The sequence below is a fragment of the Triticum aestivum genome, chromosome 4D, assembly GCF_018294505.1.
Source record: "Triticum aestivum cultivar Chinese Spring chromosome 4D, IWGSC CS RefSeq v2.1, whole genome shotgun sequence".
In the NCBI taxonomy this organism is placed as follows: Eukaryota; Viridiplantae; Streptophyta; class Magnoliopsida; order Poales; family Poaceae; genus Triticum; species Triticum aestivum.
This window is the reverse complement of record NC_057805.1, coordinates 496,197,268-496,207,189: the sequence shown is the minus strand read 5'-3', so window position 1 is coordinate 496,207,189 and position 9,922 is coordinate 496,197,268.

The window sequence follows — 9,922 nt, the reverse complement described above, 5'->3', positions numbered from 1 at the left end:
GGGGGGGGTAGAGTTTGAAAATGGGACCTTTAGTACCGGTTCGTGCCATGAACTGGTACTAATGCCTCAAAGCCCATTAGTACCGGTTGGTGGCACCAACTGGGACTAAAGGTTAGACCTTTAGTCCCGGTTGGTGCCTGTAACACCCACGATGCGGCTATATCTCCCACGTGTCGAGGCACGACTTAGAGGCATAACCGCATTGTGGTTTAGTCGCAAGAAGGGTCATCTTCACACAATCCCATGTAATGAACAAGAATGGGATAAAGAGTTGGCTTACAATCGCCACTTCACACAATACATAAATAAAACATACATCATGCAGAGTACACACATACGTCCGACTACGGAACCAAAAGAAAAGAAGACAACCCAACTGCTAGATCCCTGATCGTCCCAACTGGGCACCACTACTGATCAACAAGAAAAGAAACAACAGAACGGACAAGATCTTCATCGAGCTCCCACTTGAGCTCGGTTGCGTCACCTGCACTGGTATCGTCGGCACCTGCAACTGTTTTGGAAGTATCTGTGAGTCACGAGGACTCAGCAATCTCACACCCGCGAGATCAAGACTATTTAAGCTTATAGGAAGGAAAAAAAGGTAGTGAGGTGGAGCTGCAGCAAGCACTAAGCATATATGGTGGCTAACATACGCAAAGGAGAGCGAGAAGAGAAGCAACGGAACGGTCGTGAACTAGCAATGATCAAGAAGTGATCCTGAACTCCTACTTACGTCAAACATAAACCAGAAACCGTGTTCACTTCCCGGACTCCGCCGAGAAGAGACCATCATGGCTACACACGCGGTTGATGCATTTTAATTAAGGTCAAGTGTCAAGTTCTCTACAACCGGACATTAACAAATTCCCATCTGCCACATAACTGCGGGCACGGCTTTCGAAAGATAATACCCTGCAGTGGGTGTCCCAACTTAGCCCATCATAAGCTCTCACGGTCAACGAAGGATAAACCTTCTCCCAGGAAGACCCGATCAGTCTCGGAATCCCGGTTTACAAGACATTTCGACAATGGTAAAACAAGACCAGCAAAGCCGCCCAGATGTGCCGACAAATCCCGATAGGAGCTGCACATATCTCGTTCTCAGGGCACACCGGATGAGCAAGACGTCGGGTTGGCATAGACCCTGGTTGCCCACGGGGCGCCGGACATCGCTCGGTTTGGACCAGCACTCGAAGGAGAACTGGCCCGGGGGGGTAAATAAAGATGACCCTTGAGTCTGCAGAACCCAAGGGAAAAAGGCTTAGGTAGGCGAATGGTAAAACCAAGGTTGGGCCTTGCTGGAGGAGTTTTATTCAAGGCGAACTGTCAAGGGGGTCCCATAAATCACCCAACCGCGTAAGGAACGCAAAATCAAGGAACATAACACCGGTATGACAGAAACTAGGGCAGCAAGAGTGGAACAAAACACCAGGCATAAGGCCGAGCCTTCCACCCTTTACCAAGTATATAGATGCATTAATAATATAAGAGATATTGTGATATCCCAACATAAACATAATACATCATGGAGCAATCTTCATCTTCACCTGCAACTAGCAACGCTATAAGAGGGGCTGAGCAAAAGCGGTAACATAGCCAAACAACGGTTTGCTAGGAAGGGTGACAAAGGTTAGAGGTTCATGGCAATTAGGGAGGCTTGAAAAGCAAGTGGTAGGTAGCGCGGAATAGCAATAGAGCGAACAACTAGCAAGCAAAGATAGAAGTGATTTCGAGGGGTGGTCATCTTGCCTGAGATCCTGCTAGGAAGAAGAGCGAGTCCATGAAGAAGACAAACAGACGTAGTCGAACGAATCCTCACAACTCCGGAACAAAACCGAAGCTAACGGGAGAAGCAAACCGGAAAGAAACAAACAACATAATAAACAACCACCACATACACATGGCAAGATGCAAAAACAAATATGATGCACGTCCGGTTTAATGAGGCATGGCATGGCAAAGTGCAACAAACAACACTACAAATTAAGTGGAGCTCAATATGCAACGAGTTGCATATTGACGGAACACCACATCAATTATTTAGTTCTCTCTCGTTTATGGACCCAACAATATTAAATGTTGATTACCATGGCAAGAGGTGAAGCATAAGGAAACTACCTATTTAAGCAAGTTAAATGAGGCCGGAAACAAACAACAATTCCGAAAAAATCCCCATATGTCATTTAGCAATTTTAATGCAAACATCAATTTTAGACATTTTAAATGTTGTTATCATGATGCGAATGATAGATGTAAGTTATATGCAATTTATGAAAATGTTGACATGAAGATGATTAGGAGCATTTGGTCAGCATGGCAGAAAGAATTGGGTGTCACGACGATGAAAACGGAAACGATGCCATGGCAACGTCCCAGTTCCGATAACTCGTTGAGTGACCGGCGCAAACGAAGATGTGGATGTGCGGAATATGCAAAAGATGGTGGGGTGATCCCGGTTACCGGGTTCCCACATGACGGTGGCAAGGAAACGAGGAACGTGCAAGGACCAATTCGGACATGGTGCAAACACGAGCATCTCATACAACACAAGCATTCGTTCACGGTGTCGTCTCGGGGTTATACCTTCGAAGCGTGCATTCGGGGCGGAACGCGTTCGTGTCGTAGGGGAAGTAGTGGTACACACGAGGGTAGGTCGAACTTGACGGTTCCGTTACACGGTTCATCGGCGACGGTGGTGGAAGTAGTGGCGCACGTTCGTTTTCGGAGAGGTACTTGACGAATCCGAGTAACTTAGGGTCGACGGTAGTCGTTCACGTTCATAGTCGCACAAGTTTCCGTAGATATTCGGGGTCACGGCGAGGAACTCGGCGTTCCGGTGCGGTGTAGAGGAAGTAGACGTTCTCGAAATGGTCGTAGTGGAAGTAGTGGTACACGGCGACGGTAGTGGTACACGGTCGTCGTGGTACTTGGCGAGTCCGCGTAGTCGTAGACGTTCCAAGGTACTTGACGCATCAGCAGGTGTAGTCGTACATGTTCGGAGAGGATCTTGGCGCATCCAAAACGAAGCAACACAAAAGGGCCTCCGGTCTTGGTGGCCAACGAAGGGAGGCGGGCGACGAAACAGCAGCGACGAGCCGGCAGTCGGACAACATGGACGTGAGGTGGAAGGGCCCTGGCACGAGACGGTGATGAAGAGGAGGTCACAGGGAGAGCTGCTGGAGGCGGATGTAGAAGGCCACGGCAGCGGCGGCTACTGGCGCGGTGGGGTCCGAGCGCGGCGTGGGCGAGAGGGAGCTGCCGCGCGACGCATGGTGGTGGTGGTGGGGAGCTCCGGCAACAACAGGCTGCAGGAGGCCGGCCTTGGAGCGCGGGTGAGAGGGCGAGGAGCAGGAGACGGCGTAGACGAAGTCGTGGGGGCGTGGGGGCCTGCTCCGTTGAGGCAGAAGGAGGCCGGGGCAGGAGCGGCGTGGGTTGGCGAGGTGGTAGCAGGGGCTCCAGACGGCGCGGAGGCGGAGAGGCGTGACGACGGCGGTGAGGAAGTTCGCGAGGCAGGGGCGCCGGAGTTGGCCTCCAGTGGCGGCGCGGGAGGAAGCTCGCGAGGATGCAGAGGGAGGACGCGGTGATGGCGGAGCTCGAAGCGGGATGGTGGAGGTCGGGGAACGGCGCGACGGTCAGCTCCCGGGCCACGGGGCTGGACGCGAGCAGGCGCGCGAAGCCGGCGAGGTCGGGGTCGAGCAGAGGAACAAGCCGGTGGCGGGGCTTGACGGGTCCAGGCCAGGGGCGGCGGAGCGCCATGGCTGAGGAAGCAGAGCAGGGGGCGAAGCAGAGGAGGAGGCTCGGGCGCTGGAGGGAGCAGCAAGGCAGCGCCATGGAGGGGCACGGCTGATGAGGAGGGTGTCGGTGTTTGGACGAGGACGAGGGGAGAGGGGATCGGGCAGGAGGCGACGGCAGAGGGAGAGATGGGAATAGATCGGGCTAGGGTTTGGCTTAGGTGGGCCGCGGGGATGGGCCTTCGACCTGCGGCTACAGGATGGGCCGGCCTGGGAGGCTGGCTGGGCTCTCTCTTCTCTCTCCCTTATTTCTTTTTAGCAGAAAAAAATTAGAGAGAATAAAAAGAAAGATAGGGTTAGGGAAAGAATTTGCGCATGCGGACAATTTCCCCGGACTCACAAAAATGCGCTTGATCCAGGAAAAATAGAAGTGGCCTGATTGGACGATATAAATTCAAATGCATTTGAATTTAATTCAAATGATTTGAAGGAAGTGAGGGTTGGGAAGGTCCAAAAATGTTCGGATTTTTGGTGGGGCTCCGGAATAATATGAAAAAATATAATGCGAGGTTGGAGACCAAGAATTAAGATAACAAAGGCATTGGGATATTTGCAAGTGTGTTATGGTGAACTCCAGCTAATGGAATATTTTAATATAGCTCCCTAATAATATTGGGAGGATATATGTTATAAAGAGAAATCACCATGTGCATCTCCCTCAATTTAAATGGATCGAAGATCCATGCAATTTACTTGGTTGAGTTTTTTTAAAATTAAATGACATGATGGCATGATGACATGATGCAATGCAAAAATAAAAGAGAAAGCACAAAAGAAACACACGGTGATCACGAAAATAAGGAAGTCATCTGAAGCGTCGGTCTCGGGGCGTTACAGTGCCACCAACCGGTACTAATGGGCATCGCACCCTTTAGTCCCGGTTCATGCCTTAGCCGCACGAACCGGGACCAATGCTCACATTAGTCCCGGTTCATGACTGAACCGGGACTAATGTGAATGCTGCCCTGTGACAAAAGCCCTGTTTTCTACTAGTGCTGCGTGGCGGCATGCAGATCTTCGTAAAGACCCTACCACCGCGCCACCTCAGCTGCCTGCCTGCCTACATGGCGCCGCATGCGTGCTGGCCAGGGCGCGTGTCGAAGCAAGGAGGAGCGGCGACGGACGGGACGGGCCTCGTTCCCGTCCCTGATAAAGCAAGAGGACACCTAAGCAATGCATTAAATGCGCCTTGTCCTGTAATACGAGCGATAAGCTCGTAGCACCGTAGGCCTTTCCACCTCCTGTGTGCCACTGTGGCAGCCCCTTTCGACTATAAAAGGAGGCCCATGGCGTACTGGAGGGGGATTCGGCTCTTTTGAACTACGCAGCACCATAGCTAGTTCGAGAGCTCAAGAACTCTCTGAAATACAACCACCAAAGCAGGACTAGGGTATTATGCATCCTCGCGGCCCGAACCTGGGTAAACGATCCTTGTGTTGACTGTTGATCCTGCTCTTCTCACAACCCCGCACCCCGGTAACCGTAGTAGGGATTCCCGTGATCCCATAGGTGTCGTTTCTCACCGACATCTTTGGTGCGCCAAGTAGGGGGCGCAATTGTGAGAATCTGGTCTAGCAGTTAGCCTAGCATGTTCTGCATCGCCATGGCTTCTAAAGAAGAAGACGGCCAGGAGAAAACGGTGCCATCTGCAAGTGCGATGGACGCCCGTGCGGCAGCAGAAAAGCTTAGGGAGGAAGGACAACGGAGCGGCGGTGCCGGGCTGGGAAGCAGATGCCCCCTCCCCGCCAACATTTGGCGCCGAGGCAGAGCCACCGGCGCCCGAGTTCTCCTCCTCCTCCGTGTGCATGGGCTCGGCACTTGGCGCCCTTGCCGGGGACGCCCCCCGGGGCGGCGTGGTCGATGGGGGCGGCGTGTTGGGGGAAGCCCTCTGTGGCTCCTCCCGCTCCTGTCCTTCTCCTGCAACCACGGCAAGGTCAGCACCAAGAGATCGGGCCCCCAACACACGTCAACGAGGGGTGAGTGGTGAACTCACGCTGGGGGCTGTGCCGGGTGCTGCAGTCCGGGCTGCTCAACACCACCAATGGCGCCCTCGAAGTACCAGCCGGGGGCTGGCCACCTGGCGAGGCCTTGGCCCTCTTCACCCTCTGGGCCAGCGTCTCCGCCTCCCTGCAAAGGTGAAAACAAGTCAAGACAAGTGGCACATATTGAGGAGACGGAGATGACAAAGAAAAAGGAACAAGATACTTACTCGTCATCAACCTCCTCCTCTGCTGCCTTCCTCTTCCTTCTTGGGCTCAGGGACCCGAAGTCGAAGGTGACCTCCGTGTCGATGTCTGCCGGAGGAGGGGAGGAGGGCGGAGTCTGGACGCGCTTGGATGAAGAGCAGGCAGACGCTTTCTTCTTCGCCACCGCGGCCTTCACCACCTTCTTCGCCGCCACGGCCCACGTCTGACGCGCGGACTCCTCCGGAGCTTTTGGCCGCTGCGCGGCCTTTACGGGTCGGACTAGCTCGCCGGAAGTGGCCCGCCGCAGGACTCGCCCTCTCCCCGTGGACGGAGGGTCAACATCTTCGGCCTCCTCCGACGACGACTCGTCGACCACATCCTTGACGAAAGGAGCCCCGGTGCCGGCGCTGCTGACCTCCCCAGCGGCCTCCGCCCACTAGGCGAGCTCCTTCTCCTCCGCTTCCGCCGCGGCCTTGTCCTCCACGCCACCGGCGCTGCCGGCCTCCTCGGCGAGCTTCGCATCCGTCGACCTAGCGGCGATGTAGTCCAGCTCCGCCTGGGTGGTGTCCTAGACAAGCCGCGGCTTAGCGGTGACGTACCCCCCCCCCCGTGCAAGGTGTTGAAGAACTCCCGCACCTGAATCAACTCCGGCTCGACCCAGCTCGGATCGAGGCCATGTGCGTTGTAGTCCGGCATCATGGCGATGATCTCGGTCCGGCGAGAGTTGTTGCTCAGCGGGACTACTCCTGCTGGCAACTTGAACAAGGCCCCCTTGGCGACCTTGCCGGCCTTCGCAGCGGCCCTCGCGGCCTTGCTGGTCCGCTCGACCTCGCCGTCACGGTTCACGTCGAGCTGGAAGAGCCGCTGGTAGAAGTGAGCATGCCCCATCACCGTGAAGTTATGGTCGAGGCCGGGGCGAAGCCTCATGATGTCGGCGGCGTTCGTGAAGAGCCAGCCCGGCCTCCCCTTGTTATGCAGAGGAGCGATTCGGTGGTGGATGAAATCCGCCCCGATCATCTCAATGGTGAGCCCGGCCTCGGTGAGGCGAAGGATCCTGGTGGTGGCGATTGTTAGCTTCTCGTCGTTGACGTCGACGTCGCTCCCGTCGTCCCGGCGAACCGGCGGCGCGTCGTGGACCCGGCAAAAGTACAACGGTTCTTCTCTTCAATCTAGCACCACCGGCCCCTCCATTCTTCCCACCTCTCCTTCATGGCGCCCTCCGGGTACACCCCCTTGGACCATGGGATCCGGGCGACGCAATCGAAAATGGCACCCCCCGGTTGGATCCGAGGGAAGAAGTAGTGGCGGAAGAGCGCCGTGTTGGGATGCGCCCCGGCGAAGCCCTCGCAGAGGTGCGCGAAAAGAGCCATGCACGCCACAGCGTTTGGAGTAAAATCCAAAAGGTGGAAGCCGTAGGTATGCATGACGTCGTTGAAGAAATCAGAGAAGGGGGGGCAGAGGCCGCAAGAGAAGTAGTCAACGAAGAATGGATACTGATTTGAGGCGGCCTTGGCACAATTGGTGGGGATGACACGCGTGGCTGGATGCCCCGTCCTCCCCCCCCCATCTTGCACCCCCACAGGGGTTTGAAGCCTTCCCGGAGCTCGAACACGTCGACAGTCGAGGGGAGGTAGGTGAGCTACGTCCACTGCGCCGCCAACGCACTCTCTGGCGGCTCCATCGCTCCGGCGTCCTTGGCCACTCCCTTGCCCTTGGTGGATTTGGGCGCCATGATGGTTGGGGGAGCAAGGGACGGAAGACGGTGGAGACGCAGCGGCGACGAGCAAAGGCGAAAGCTTAGGGAGGAAGGACAAGGGATCGGCGGCTCTAAGATTGGAGAAGACGCAGGAAGGGGGGTAAAGTGAACAGTGCACCCGCGGTTATCCCTTTTTACGGGGAAGGTGCGGGCCGCCTCCTTTCCCATTAACCACGATGTGACGCATGCGTGCGGTTACGCGCCGGTGAGCCCACCCGATTAACATAGGGTGGACATACAGAGAAAGAAGTTGAATAGGGAAATAACATGCACTGATCCAAAAGTACTGCAGAGTTATATTACATCAAATTGTTGCAGCGGTTCTAACTAAAGATAGAAATAGTCTTGGTCATGAACCTGCAGCGGCGATAAGAGACGGGGTGCCTATTCCCGGCGCTGGCCCTCCACCCTTTGAATTCCGTCGATGAGGCTGATGATGGCTCGATACGCTCCTTGAGCGGCGCGAGGTCAGTACCCTCCGGCAGGCTCTCCAGCGCGGCGTCGAAGTCAAGGGTGGGGTTCCAGTACGCCACCTTGGTGAGGACCATGGTCATGGCGCCCCGGCAGAGCCTTCGGTTATCGTCGTCCAATAAAGCCGCCCTGTTGGAGTGGAACTGCTCCAGGGCCCCGAGAACACCCTCGAAGGACAGGGTCAGCTTGGCGTTGGTAGTCCCGCTGCACTCTGGGGCGTACCTCACATTTGGCATCCTCGTGGTAGCTAGCTGCACGGTGATCCTGCCGGCGACGTCCACGAGACGGCCGACCCAGCAGTTCTGACCGTCCACGACATCTTTGTGGTTGGCGGCCTCATTCTTCCACAGCTGCTTCTCGGTCTCCAGCTCCTTAGCCAGGGTCCCTTCTCGGGCCTTGGCCTCCGAGAGCATCCCCTCAAGGCCCTCCAGCTTCAGCTTCAGGTCCTTGATGAAGTCGTTGGCCTTGGAGAGCTGCTCAGCCTTGCCAAGGACAGCGCCTTGCGCCTTCGTCAGGGCACCATTGAGCGTGTTCTTATCCTCGGCCAACTTCAGGGCCTGCTCCTTCAGACCGTCCCGCTCCACCTCCAGCTCCTTCACCTTGCGGGCGTGAACCAGAGCCTGGGCATCGAGCGCCTCCCTGTGCCTCCACTACTAGGAAAAGGCCTGCTAGTGCCGCACCTGTTTTGGCTACTAATGGCGCACTACAGGTGCGCCACTAGCCACACGCCAGGGAGTGCGCCATTAGTATGCCTCCCAGGGGGCCATATTTACCGTGTGCTCTGACTTACTAATGGCGCACCACATAGAAGTGTGCCATTACTAACAAATTTTTTTCAAATTTTTTTTTAGAATTTTTTTCATAAATTGTTTCAAAAAAATTCAATTTTTTTCCATTTTTTTCTAATCTCGGGTCATTATGGCTTAATCTCAAGTCAAATCGCACTCCGTGGTCAAAATTTCTGAAAGGTCACCCATCGTCACACTACTCCAGCCCAACACGCTTAACTTCAGAGTTCTATCCAACCCCAGCACCAGCTCACATAACAGGCAGTTGTTGATATATCTAGCATATCAATCCTATTAAACCTTGTTGATGTCTTGGACTTTGTTCATATTTTGAACATTTTGAACGTATCATATTTTGAACAGCTCACTTAACAGGCCCTTGCACGTATCATATTTTGAACATTTTTTCCAAAAAAAATTGAAACTATTTTTTCTGTTACTAGTGGCGCACCTAGCAAATGGTGCGCCACTAGTAAGTTTGAAATATTTTCCATTGTTTCCCCTCTAGATCTTAAAAGTCCCGTATCTTTTTTTCTGTTAGGTTTTTGGGGATTCTAAAAATGATCAACGGGGTTTCCCCGTTGAATTCGGATGTATCTTTTCGAGTAGATGATTTTTTCTATAAAAAACTTTTTAATCCGAGTTCGTATGCAAAAGTTATGCCCATTTTGCAAATTCCAGAGAGATTTTGCAAATAAAGTCGAAATTCATATTTGTAAATTTTCCCAACAACTAGACCACATATCACATGGGAAACTTATTTTATTTTATTTTTTTTGACATTTCCATCATTTTGTTTTATTTTTTAATACTGAAAAGGCAGTCCACGCGGGGGAGGGGGGTGCATTCGGTGGAATTTTTGGGCAAAGTTAGTAATGGCGCACCGTGGGTGTGGTGCGCCATTACTAGTTTAACTAGTAATGGCGC